The following is a 12899-nucleotide window of genomic DNA, read 5'->3' as shown; positions in this document are numbered from 1 at the left end:
TACTTGTGATCAGGATCTTGTTTTTGGAGCTGGGAAACTGAGGTCTCACTCATCAGTCTGCTGCCCGGTTCCCTTCTCAGACACATAGATGCCGTCCTAAAACTCTGATATCCTTGTTTCTAACTGTTGTGGCTTGCTGAATCTGAAACAAGTTCAACATGAAGTCCTTCAAGGGTTAACTCATCCTTCTGGGCTCGAGAAACAGAATGAGCAGAGCAGTACCTGTCCTCATCCGAACCCCACAGATGCACTTTTCACCCAAGAAATTTCAGATTTCAACCAAAGACCCATTCTCCTGAATAGCGACATTAATGGGGAAGTGAGCATACACAGACCTCATCTTGTAACGGAAGCCCAGTGTGACACCCTTGATCATGTTCTGAACATAACTGACAATGGTTCCGACAGTGGCCAGGTCCTTTCTGTTACCCCACCATTTGTCAACCCGGAGCCTTTTCTTTGTCTTTCCGAAAAGACTCAGCTCCACATTGATGTGATTGAAGTCCCTACGCAGAGTTCCCCTGGGGCCCTTCACAATGACTGTGTGCCCCTTCAGAGTGATGTCGACATTTTCTGGAATGTTGACAGTCTGATTGCTGAGAACGGTCTGCATCCTCGCAATAGATGGAGGAAAAAAAAAAAAAGCTTGAAATGTTCTCTTAAAAAGTGGCTTAAGGGCTGGAGAGATGGCTCAGCAGGTAAGAGCACTCGACTGCTCTTCCGAAGGTCCTGAGTTCAAATCCCAGCAACCACATGGTGGCTCACAACCATCCGTAATGAGATCTGACTCCCTCTTCTGGTGTGTCTGAAGACAGCTACAGTGTACTTACATATAATAAATAAATAAATCTTTAAAAAAAAAAAAAGGTGGCTTAATGGTACAGTGCTCACCTATCTTATTTGTTTGTTTTGTTTTTCTGTATAGCCCTGGCTGTCCTGGAACTCACTTTGTAGACTAGGCTGGCCTCGATCGAACTCAGAAATCTTCCTGCCTCTGCCACCCGAGTGCTGGCATTAAAGGCGTGCGCCACCACGCCCAGCTGATGCTAGTATTTTATGAAGGAAGAAAAAAGAAACCAGTAAATGGATATGCATGCATGTACTTCTATTCTTGGAGCCCAAAGGAGAGTAAGACAGGGAGATTTCTAACTCAAGGCCAGCATGAGCAACATAGTAAGATAAAAAAACCAAAACAGGCCAGTGACACGTGTCTTTAATCCCAGCTCTTGGAGGGCAGAGGCAGATGGACCTCTGTGAGTTTGAGGCTAGCCTGGTCTACAGAATTAGGACAGCCAGGGCTACACAGAAAAACATTGCCTCAGAAAAACAGAATAAAAGAAAAAATAAACAAAAACAAAACAATAATGCAGAGGTGAGGAGATATTTGTGAGTCCAAGGCCAGCCTGGTCTACACCTGGAATTCTAGGCCAGCCAGGGCTACAAAGTGAGACTCTGTCTCAAAAAAACCAACAAAACAGAAAGCCACTTCAAAAGCATCCAAACACTAAAAACCGGGACAAACGAGGTTTTGTTTTATTTTTCACATGAAGAAGCAGCAAGGAAGAAAAATAAATAAATAAATAGTTGGTTGTGTGGGTTTGAAAAGCCTATGGGAAAATAATTAACTAGTGGTTGGCACCCTCCTTTGAACAATGGCCCAGTCTCCAGATTGACGCACACAGTTTGGGGTCCAGCTATTGAAGCAGTCACTAGGGGTGGCTCTCAGTACTCTCCACACTGTAGCTCCTTGAGACTGGAGTCAGCCGAGCACCCCAATAGCCTTGGGAGGGTTGTGGCGAGTCGCACTGTCCTGGCTTCTGATTCTCTGAGAAATTGCAAGGGCTTAGCAGGATTGTGAATATTCTAATTAGGCATGTGTAATTTGATTTTGGAGCGGTGGAACTTGTGAGGTCTTTTGAACCTACACAGGAGAAAAAACAACTTAAGCCTTTGAAAATGAATGGACATATCAGTGGATTATGATGCACACAAGTCCCTCCAGCTTTGAGCCCTGCTCTGGGATATATCGGATGCCCAATAAATTAATAAAGTTGTTGATTTGAGTGGGAGTCCGTTGGACTCCAAAAAGAGGATGGGTTTCTCTGTCTTTCCACAAAGCCCAACTCTTTGATCACATCAAGGCCTCTGGCCACTGCTCTGCCTACAGTAGTTAACTCCATTCACTCAGTCTTTCACCATTCTTTGGAAAAGAATACTCCTCTTTCCTTCCTTCTCCCCCACCCCTTCTTTCCTTCTCTTTTTGATGCAGGATCCCCCTATGCAACCCTGGCTGGCATGAACTGACTGTGTAGACCAAGCTGCCCTTGAACTCACAGAGATCTGCCTGCCTCTGTCCCCTGGGTGCTGGGACTAAAGGTGTGTGCCCAGCCATGCCCAGCCACTTTTCTTTTTTTAGGATCTAACCCCTTCTGATCCAAGTGTGAAGTGCCACTTCCACTCTTAGTTCCAATCACCTCCCCTTGTCACGTTTGCAGAGAGACCTGGCCCAGACTGCCCAAACCCAATCTGCTTCTCTGCTCCTCCTCCTTCTATTAGACTCTCTCCCTGTCTCTCCCTCCCTTCTCCTCTTATTCTGCATAGTGTGTGTGTGTGTGTCTGTGTGTATACAAAAGGGTTATTCACTGAACCCGAAGCAGCTCACCTGTTAGGCTAGACTAACCAGCTTGTGAACCCCCAGAGCCTCCTTGTGCCTGCCTCCCCCAGTGATGAGATTTCACATGTACTCTACAACCAGTTTTTTTTTTCTTCCCCATGAGTCCCGTGATCTGAACACAGACAGGTCTTCGTGTTACCAGGGAGCTTGGGGCCTCCTTTCATAGGTTCTTAGTCCCCTTGATGCAAATTTTTAAAAAGAATTTGGAAGGACTTAAGGACCAGCATGTAGAGTCCAGGAGAGTTTGGAGGAGAGGCAGGCTGCAAAGCTCGGCAGCTGCCAGGAGGAAGTAGGTGGAAAGGGAGAGGAGAGAAAGCCACATCTTTAAAATTACAGTCCAAGAAGGCGCAGGCTCCGAGATGGAGGCAAGCAAACAGCTGTGTGGCAGAAGTGGGGTCTTCAGAAAAAGAGTGAAAATGTCCAGAGGGTCACGAAAGGAGATACGTACTCAGAAAGGGAGAGGAGCCGGGTGCAGTGGTGCTCACCTTCTGTCCGCAGGAGGCAGGACAGGTTCTCTATGATTTTAAAGCCAACCTGGTCTGCATAATAGAATTCCAAGCCAGACTACATAGTAAGACCCCGTGACCTAGAATTTCTGACATTCTCGGCTCTGGTTCTAGTGTGCTAGGATCCTGGTTGTGTGCTACTTCTTCCTCCTCCTCCTCCTCTTCCTCCTCCTCCTCTTGTCTCCTCTTCTGTCTCCTCTTCCTTCTCCTCCTCTTCCTCCTCTTGCTCCTCCTTTCCCTCCTCCTTCTTTATTCCAAACAGGTTGGGGCTATGCTGTTCAGGCTGGCTTAGAACTCACTATGTAGCCCACGCTAGACTTGAATCTGCTATGAACCTTCTGCCTCAGCTTCTCCTGCCCACTCCCTACTCCCATCTTCGCTATGTAATCCTAGACTGATCTCAAGCTGGTGACCCTCGCTCTTCCTGGTGCTGGGATTACAGGTGTGTGCCAGCACATCCCATGGGTGCTCGTTTCTTCATGTGTTGGGCAAATCCTAGAAGTAGAATTGTTGGGTCAGAAGGAAATCTCATTTGTCATTTTGACAGAATTTGTCACATCAACTCCAGGATGATCACATCAATTTACATATCTTCCTGCCAGCCGAGAAAGAAAGCGAGTGCTTCTCAGAACAGGCGCTGGCTGGCTGCTATCAGACCTTGTGATCTTTGTCAAACTGGTTAAAATAATATGCCGCCATAATTTTCATTTTCCTCTCTCGCTCAGTGTGAGCAGATTGGTTCCCTAGAGCTCAGATGACAGATGATCTCAAACCTGGTGACTTTAAACCACAGAAATGAGTCCTTTTGCCGTTCTGAAGACAAAAGACAGAAATGAAGGTTTCTGCAGAACTGGGTTGCTTCGAACTCTCTGGGGAGAGGTACTCCAGCCCACCTCTGTCTCTGGGGTTTGCTAGAAATGCTGGGTGTATTGATTCCTCAACCTCACCCCACCCCCACCAGGGCTTTTCCTCTGTCTTCCCCAGGCCTCTCTCCTGTGTGTCTATGACTCTGAATTTTATCTTGATCTCACTTTGCAGCCCAAGCTACTTTTTAAAAAAATTATTTATTTATTCTATGTAAGTACACTGTAGCTGTCTTCACACACTACATAAGAGGGAGTCAGATCTTGCTACGGATGGCTGTGAGCCACCATATGGTTGCTGGGATTTGAACTCAGGACCTTCAGAAGCTTCTCTTTAATCCCAGCACTCGGGAGGCAGAGGCAGGCGGATTTCTGAGTTCGAGGCCAGCCTGGTCTACAGCGTGAGTTCCAGGACAGCCAGGGCTATACAGAGAAACCCTGTCTGGAAAAGCCAAAAATAAAAAAAAAAAAAAGAAAAGAAAGAAAGGAAGGAAGGAAGGAAGGAAGGGAGAGAGAGAGAGAGAGAGAGAGAGAGAGAGAGAGAGAGAGAGAGAGAGAGAGAGAGAGAGAGAAAGAAAGAAAGAAAAAGAAAAGTTAGAAGAAAGAGTCCCGAGAGTCAAGGAAGGCTCCGAGAAGGAGGCTTTGGTTTCCTGGCCTTCCTCTGTACATATGTGTACATATGTGTGGCTGTGCGTTTGTGCACATGTGTGCTTTCCTGTGCAAGGTCAGAAGGTGTCAGAAGTCCTGGAACTGGAGCTGGAGTGAGCCACCCAAAGGGCCCGTTGACTTCGAAGAGATTTGCCCATCTCTGCCTTCCCCACGGTATAATTACAGGCTTGAGTCACAGAACATGCTCAGGGCATGGCGGCAAAGGCAAGAGGGTCTGAGTCGAAGGCCTTCCTCAGCTCAGAATGGGGAGTTTAAGAGGAATCTAGGCTACAGGAGACTCTTTTCTCAAAACAAATGGAAGAAGACAGTTTTCTTTCTTCTCTCTTTCTCCAGTAGATTTTAAAATATTAGGCACTGGGCTAGGAAGATGGCTAAGTGTGTAAAGTTCTTGCTGCTGAACCTGGCGGGCTGAGTTCAGTCCCTAGGACCCACACTGTAGGAGAGAACTGACTTCCACGCGTTTTCCGAGCGCTCCATGAACACTGTAGTGTGTGCGTGCGAAAACACAAGCAGATAAATTAATAAAGTGTGAAAGAATAAGCGTTAAATATATACCACTCAGTGTGCAATCTAAACAGCTTATCTAAGCAGCTGCGCCCCGACCGCGCCTTCTTCTCCCCGTGCTCCACTTCCGCACCCCTCTAACTTTAACCCCGGTCACTGTCTCGGCGCCGGAAGATGAAGTAGCCATAAATAACTCTTCTGTGAATTCTTCCACAGGAAGTTCAGCCTGATCTGATCCTGCTTGTCAGCGATGAAGAGAAAACAAACTGCCAGGAGGCCCACCCCAGGGTTTCTCCGACGGAGAGGACTTGAGGAGGCCGTAACAGCTATGAGGACCCTTCAGTGTTACCGGAAAAATAAAACCGTGAAGGCTCGGAGGCTGAGCAGTGCTCCTGCCGGTTGGGAGAGAGATCCTGGTTTTGATACTAGAAAGCATAGTAAAATTGATAATTTGGTCTAGCAAAATGGCTCAGTGGTAAAGGTGCCCATTTACAACCCTGCTGGCCCAACCCGAGTTCGATCCCAGAGTCCCTAAAAGTGGAGCTCTGAGTTCTGTATGTATGTGTGTGTTCTCACTATGTAGCCCAGGCTGGCTTCAAACTTGCTATGTAGCAGAGGCTGACACAGCTCACAAAGTCTCTCTCTCTCCTCCTACCTCTACCTGTTGAGTCCTGGGCTTATAGTCAATCAGTTCTAGGTTTTGTACTGTGTTAGGAAGGAGGAAATAACAGAGGGAGACAAGCCAGGTGTTGTGGCGCACGCCTTTAATCCCAGCACTTGGGAGGCAGAGGCAGGTGGATTTCTGAGTTCAAGGCAAGCCTGGTCTACAGAGTGAGTTCTAGGACAGCCAGGGCTACACAGAGAAACCCTGTCTCGGAAAACAAACAAACAAACAAACAAACCAATAAACAAAAACCAGAGGGAGACAAACAGATGTTTCCCCAATCAACCTGTCATGGTGAAACCATGGCTCCCAAAACCAAGGAGTCCCGAAGACAAAGTCAACTGGTATTTAGTGGCTTGATGACTCTGTTAGTTAGCACTGTGCTAACTGGCCAGACTTTGTGACTCTAAATAAGTTACTAAACTTCTTGTGCCTCAGATTTCCCATCAGTAAGTGGGACAGTAATAATACTGTCTATATGACACATGATATGTTATACATAGCAAGCATCATATATGGAGTTCATATGTACATATGTAATAAAGCAGTAAATACACATGTGAAGTATCAGTGTGTACAGTGTATATACATGCAAATCATAAATCATACATCACAGGCCGGGCGTGGTGGCGCACGTCTTTAATCCCAGCACTCGGGAGGCAGAGGCAGGCGGATTTCTGAGTTCCAGGCCAGCCTGGTCTACAAAGTAAGGCCCAGGACAGCCAGGGCTATACAGAGAAACCCGGTCTCGAAAAACCAAAAAATCAATCAATCAATCAATCAATCAATCATACATCACATATAGTATCTAGGTGTGGTGGCTCATGCCTGTATCCCAGTTCTTAGGAGGCCGAGGCAGGAGAGTTGTCATGATTTCCAGGTGGGTGCTAGGCTAGTCTCATCTACATGAACCCAGTATAATCGTAATATATGTAATAGATGATAGACAAAGCCCAGGTTGTTCTGAAATTTGCTAGGCTGGCCTAGAACTCAAAGGGTTCCCCTTGTTTTTGCCTCCCCAGTACTGGGATTAAAAGTGTTCACCCCATACTTGACATTTCGGGGCTTTGTTCATTTGTTTTTGTTTTGTTTTTGGACATAAAGTCTCCCTATGAAACCCTGGCTGGCTGGTCTAAAACTCCATGTAGATCAGGCTAGCCTCAACCTCTTGATAATCCCCTTGCCTCTGCCTTTTGAGTGCTGGGGGTGATAAATATGCCCTGCTTCCTGTAAATCTCTGTCTTGGACTTGGACTACTAGGGTTTGTACTCAGAGCATCCCCGAGAGGCCTCGAACACTGGGAGAGAGCAGGCACTTGCTGTACAGAACAGTCTCCAGGGAGATGTCAGGGTGTGGGGTAGGTGGGAGGCTTCCTTGGAGCAGAGAGCAGCTCCCTGTCAGGCCTTTAGTGCTTGTTAGCGTGGCCTTCTGTGAAAGCAGCCAGGGGCTGGATCCTAATTCCCTCTTTCATTAAATCTTACCACCACTATTAATTACCACAGCCTCTATGGAAATGTAATGGTAGCCTTCCTGGATCACAGAGAGAGCAAGTAGACTGAATATAAAGAAAGGCTTTAAATTGGAGGCCCCGGTGGCTAAGAAAGTACAGCCACCAGCTCTGCTAAGGACAACAGAGGACCATAACTCCAAGAGCCACTGGCTTGAAGAACACTGAGAGGCTAACCTTGATCTCTGTGCATGTGAGTGAATGTGTGTGTGTGTGTGTGTGTGTGTGTGTGTGTGTGTGTGTGTGTGTGTGTGTGTTTGGTCAGAGGTCAGTATCCAACATCTTCCTCTATCATGTTTAGCTTTATTTGTTTGTTTGTTTTTTATACATAGTCTTCCGGTGAACCTGGAACTCACCAATTTGGCCTCACTACCTGGTCAGTAAACTCCAGGGGATCCTCCTGTCTTCACCTCCCCAACCCCGGGATTATAAACACACACCACTGTGTACAGTTCCTTACATGGCTGAACTCAGGTCCTCTTGATTATGTGAGGGGAGGGGTGGGGTGGGGGGGTGCTTTCCTGAGCATGTGGGGGTCAGGGATAACCTTCAGAAGTCAGTTCTTTCCTTCCACCACATAGATCCTGGGAATTGCACTCAAGTCATCAGACTTGGCAAAAAGCTCCTTCACCCACCCATCTCTCAGGCCCCTTCTCTATGCCTTCCTAAAGGTGTTTTATATTTGTGTGTGTTGTATGTGTGCTCCTGAGTGTGCAGATGTATGCACACATGCAGAGGCCACAAGGCCTCACAGTATTTATCTTTTTTTGCAGGTGTGTGTGTGCGTGTGTGTTTCCGGTACCACACCAAGTATGTGGAGGTCAGAACAACTCTGTCTGCCTGTCTGCCTGTCTGTCTGTTTTCAAGACAGGCTTTCTCTGTGTAGCCCTGACTTTCCTGGAGCTCCATCTATAGATCAGGCTGGCTTCCAGCTCATGAAGACCCCCCTGCCTCTGCCTCCTGAGTGCTGGGATTAAAGGCATCCACTACCACTACCCGGCCAGAGGACAACTTTGTGGATCCAGCTTTCTCCTCCCACCTTTCATAGGTCCTGTGGAAGGAACCAGGCTTGTGAGGTAAGCACACTGGAAACCAGGGCTTTATATTAAACTGGGTGTGGTAGCCTTATCTGTAATTCCAGCCCTGGCAAGCTGGATGCCATAGATGTTAAGTACGGGGTCACTCTGAGCTAAGTAGTGAGTTCAAACCCAGCCCAAGTTACACGAAAATCTGTCTCAAACCAAAACCCAAAACAAACACCAAAAAAGGAATTTCAGGAGCGAAGCATGGGCTCCAAGTCTCAGAAAGTGTTGCTCACGGGTATGGCTCTCCCCTGCAGCAGCTGGGAGCCAGGCAGAGGCTGTGGTCTTCAGTGCTGTGCGTGGAACACTGCCAACCTGGCCGCAGTAGTGGGAGCTTCCGGCGCCCCGTGGCAGAAGGCTGATAGGGTGCCTGCAGACATCGTGGCTATTTCTAAAACCTGCCAGACTTTCTGCAAGAAATATGGTACCCCGCAAAAGGGCAAATGTAGTGGCTACTGGGGGCACACCAAGCCTATTTTCTGCATAAAGAGTAAACTACAAAGAAGATTTTTTTTTTTTTTTTGGTTTTTCGAGACAGGGTTTCTCTGTATAGCTCTGGCTGTCCTGGAACTCACGTTGTAGACCAGGCTGGCCTCGAACTCAGAAATCCGCCTGCCTCTACCTCCCAAGTGCTGGGATTAAAGGCGTGCGCCACCACGCCCGGCTTACAAAGAAGATTTTGCCAAAACTTCATTGTGTTGAGCTCAACTGCAGATCTAAGGCTAAGGATTCTGGCTATCATGAGATGTGCACAGTGGCTCAGTGGTTAAGAACCCTGGCTGCTCTTCCAGAGGACATGGGTTCTAGTTCCAGCCCTCACGTGTGGCAGCTCACAACTGTCTGTAACTCCAGATCCAGGAGACTCGATGCCCTTTTCTAACCTCCTAGGGCATCAGACACACATGTGGTGCACATACATACATGAAGATAAAGCATCCATACATAAGAGAAAAGCTTGGAGGAGTGTGTGTGTGTGTGTGTGTGTGTGTGAGAGAGAGAGAGAGAGAGAGAGAGAGAGAGAGAGAGAGATACAGTTCTGAACTGATTTTGTTATAAAGACAATAAAATACACACACATGGTTGTCAGCAAAAGGTCTGGGGACTCATGTGTACCTGAAATTCTCTACCTGAGGATATTCTCAGATAAGCATGGACTTTGCCAAGCACAACACGATATGGGGCCCATTCTTTTCTTTTTTTTCTCTCTCTTCTTCTTCTTCTTCTTCTTCTTCTTCTTCTTCTTCTTCTTCTTCTTCTTCTTCTTCTTCTTCTTCTTCTTCTCCTCCTCCTCCTCCTCCTCCTTCTTCTCCTTCTTCTCCTTCTCTCTCTCTCTCTCTCTCTCTCTCTCTCTCTCTCTCTCTCTCTCTCTCTCTCCAGGGTTTCTCTGTATAATCCTGGCTGTCCTGGAACTCCCTCTGTAAACCAGGCTAGCCTTGAACTCAGAGATCCACCTGCTTCTGCCTCCCTAATGCTGGCATTAGTGTGAGCTGCCACTGCCTGACTCTTATCTATCTATCTATCTATCTATCTATCTATCTATCTATCTATCTATCTATCTATCTATCTATCTATCTACCTACCTACCTACCTACCTACCTACCTATCTATCTACCTACCTACCTACCTATCTATCTATCTATCTCTCAGTCTGTTTGTGAGTGTGCATATTCCACAGGTATGTGCACCAGGTGAGTGCTTGGTGCTCACAGATGTGAAGAAAGCATCAGACACTGGAGTTACCAGGTAGTGCCACCAAGTGAACCTGGGTTTTCTGGAAGAACAAGTGCTCTCAATTGCTGAGCCATCCCACAAGCCCTATGAGGTCCTTCAGGCCAAGTGCCACCTACCTCACAAAGTCCCCTCAGCTCTTACCCTGTTGCTCTCCAGGATGCCTCTCTTTCTCACATCTGTGGTGACTTTCTCTCTTTCCCCACCTGGCTTCCTCATCTCCCCCACCAGAGCCTCTCAGGAACCTGTTTCTGCCAACCCAAGACCTCAGGCCCCCCTCAGGCTCCGCCTCTGGGCTTCCTGCTGACAGAGAGGTGGAGGGAAGTTTCTCTGATAGGAAACACGTGAGGGGCTCTCAGGGACCAGGAGTGGAGAGAAGCACAAGCCACTTCCAGTTTCTGTGGTTCCCACTTTAGGAAAGGGAAAGAAAGAAGACATGCCCCCCACCGTGTGAGGACTGGGCACTAGAGCTCAGTCATGGTGAGGTGTTAGGCAGTCTCAGCCAAAGGACAATCTAATCTAACTCTCTCTTTCTTTCTCTCTTCTTCTCTCCTCCTTCTTCTTCTTCTTCTCCTCCTCCTCCTCCTCCTCCTCCTCCTCCTCCTCCTCCTCCTTCTCCTTCTTCTTCTTCTTCTTCTTCTTCTTCTTCTTCTTCTTCTTCGAGACACTCTTATGTAGTCTAGGTTGGCTTCCAACTCTTCGTGTAGCTGAGGCTAGCCCCCAATGCTCCTCCCTGTGCCTCTCTCTCTCTCTCCTTTTTTATTTATTTATTTATTTTTTATTTTTATTTATTTATTTATTTATTTATTATATGTAAGTACACTGTAGCTGTTATCAGACACTCCAGAAGAGGGCATCAGATTTTGTTACGGATGGTTGTGAGCCACCATGTGGTTGCTGGGATTTGAACTCGGGACCTTCAGAAGAGCAGTCGGCGCTCTTAACCACTGAGCCATCTTGCCAGCCCTCTCTCCTTTTTTAAAAAAAGATTTATTTTATTTATATGAGTACACTGTCGCTGTCTTCAGACACACCAGAAGAAGGCATCAGATCCCCATTACAGATGGTTGTGAGCCACCATGTGGTTGCTGGGAATTGAACTCAGGACCTGTGGAAGAGCAGTCAGTGCTCCTAACCTCTGAGCCATCTCTCCAGCCCTCCCTGTGCTTCTCAAGTGCTGAGGTTTCAGGTCTAGTTAAGTATTAGGATTTGCATTTGCAGTCAGGTTCATTGTGCATAGCCCTGTTCACACTGCATGCTAGCTTCAAGGACTTGGTCACCATAGGACTGACACTGTGGTCAACTGAGTAAGTAAACCCACAGGTCCCTAGCCCTGCATGAACAAGCAGGTCAAGGAGACGCTCACCCAGCTGTGGCCCTCACTCCTGCTGCACAATGGCATCTGGAACTTGGAAAACTTTGCTATGGAGACTGCACACTGGAGCAGTGAAAAACCGTGTGTGTGTGTGTGTGTGTGTGTGTGTGTGTGTGTATGCGCACACTCATGCGAGCACAAGTACACACTGGATCTCTCTCTCTCTCTTTCTCTCTCCCTCCCCCCCTCCCCCCACCCCCCTCCCTTCCCCCTTCCCCTCCCCCTCCCCCCTCCCTCCCTCCCTCCCTCCCTCCCTCATTCTCTCTCTCTCTCTGACAGTGGCTGCTCTCTCTGAGCCTGGATCTTTCTCATTCACTACACTGAGGAGACAGCCAGTGAGGAGTGAGCTGGAGATTCATCTGTTTGGATCCCCACCTTCCCAAGCTGGTGTTCCATATAAGCACTACCATGCCTCCTGACTTTTACATAAGTATTAGGGATGTAGCTTGAGCCATCTTTTCAGCCCCAAAAGCTTGTGTGTGTGTATGTGTGTGTGTAAGGGTCTCACCATGCAGCCCCACTCAGCCTTGATCTCACAGAGATCTGTGAGTTCTCTGATGAGACCAGAACAAACCAGAAGGGGCTCAGTGGTGTTTAAGGAAGTGAAAGAGGCTTTGCAGTCAGGAAGAAGAGGGGCCCCCAAAAGGCTAAGGGCTATTAGGAACCACAGAATCTCTGAAAGAGAGGGGTTTATTGAACTGTTGAAAATTCTAGACAGAAAGAGGTCTGGGGCCAGCAGAGGTTCCTGCTGCTCTTTCAGTGCAATAAGTAGCAAAAGGAAATATGGCTGCCAGCCAGCATAATGGCTCTGGACGAGGGTACCAGAGCTGAAGAACCCGAGGTGGAGGACCTTTTGGAATTATTACAAGCCAACCACCCTTAAATTGGACCCTGTCTCAAGAACAAACAAAATGAATGAAGTTAGACATGGTGGTATACCCATTTCATGCCAGCTTTTGAGAGGTAGAAGCAGGAGTGTGAGGCTAGCCTGAGCTACATAAGACTGCCTCACAAAAGCCAAAAGAGGAAAAAGGAAGTTTGTCTGCTGATCCCATGTCTAAGAGCTATTTTTAAAAAGTCTGTACCAGGCGTGGTGGCGCACGCCTTTAATCCCAGCACTCGGGAGGCAGAGGCAGGTGGATTTCTGAGTTTGAGGCCAGCCTGGTCTACAAAGTGAGTTCCAAGTTCCAGGACAGCCAGGGCTACACAGAGAAACCCTGTCTTGAAAAAACAAAAACAAAAAAAAAAAGTCTGTGTTGGAGTCTGGTGAGACGATTCATCAGATGAAGACACTTGCCACCAAGCCTGGTAACCTGAGCTCAGTCCC

The 12899-nt window shown here is 47.6% G+C and overlaps 1 pseudogene; it reads right to left on the bottom strand.

Moving 5' to 3' along the window:
• Positions 1 to 45: 45 nt before the first annotated feature.
• Gm11462 lies at positions 46 to 617 on the bottom strand (annotated as a pseudogene).
• Between the last annotated feature and the right edge of the window lie 12282 nt (positions 618 to 12899).

This window comes from Mus musculus, chromosome 2 (genome assembly GCF_000001635.26).
Source record: "Mus musculus strain C57BL/6J chromosome 2, GRCm38.p6 C57BL/6J".
In the NCBI taxonomy this organism is placed as follows: Eukaryota; Metazoa; Chordata; class Mammalia; order Rodentia; family Muridae; genus Mus; species Mus musculus.
The sequence above is the reverse complement of the archived record's forward strand: the minus strand, read 5'-3'. Positions and strand labels throughout refer to the sequence as shown.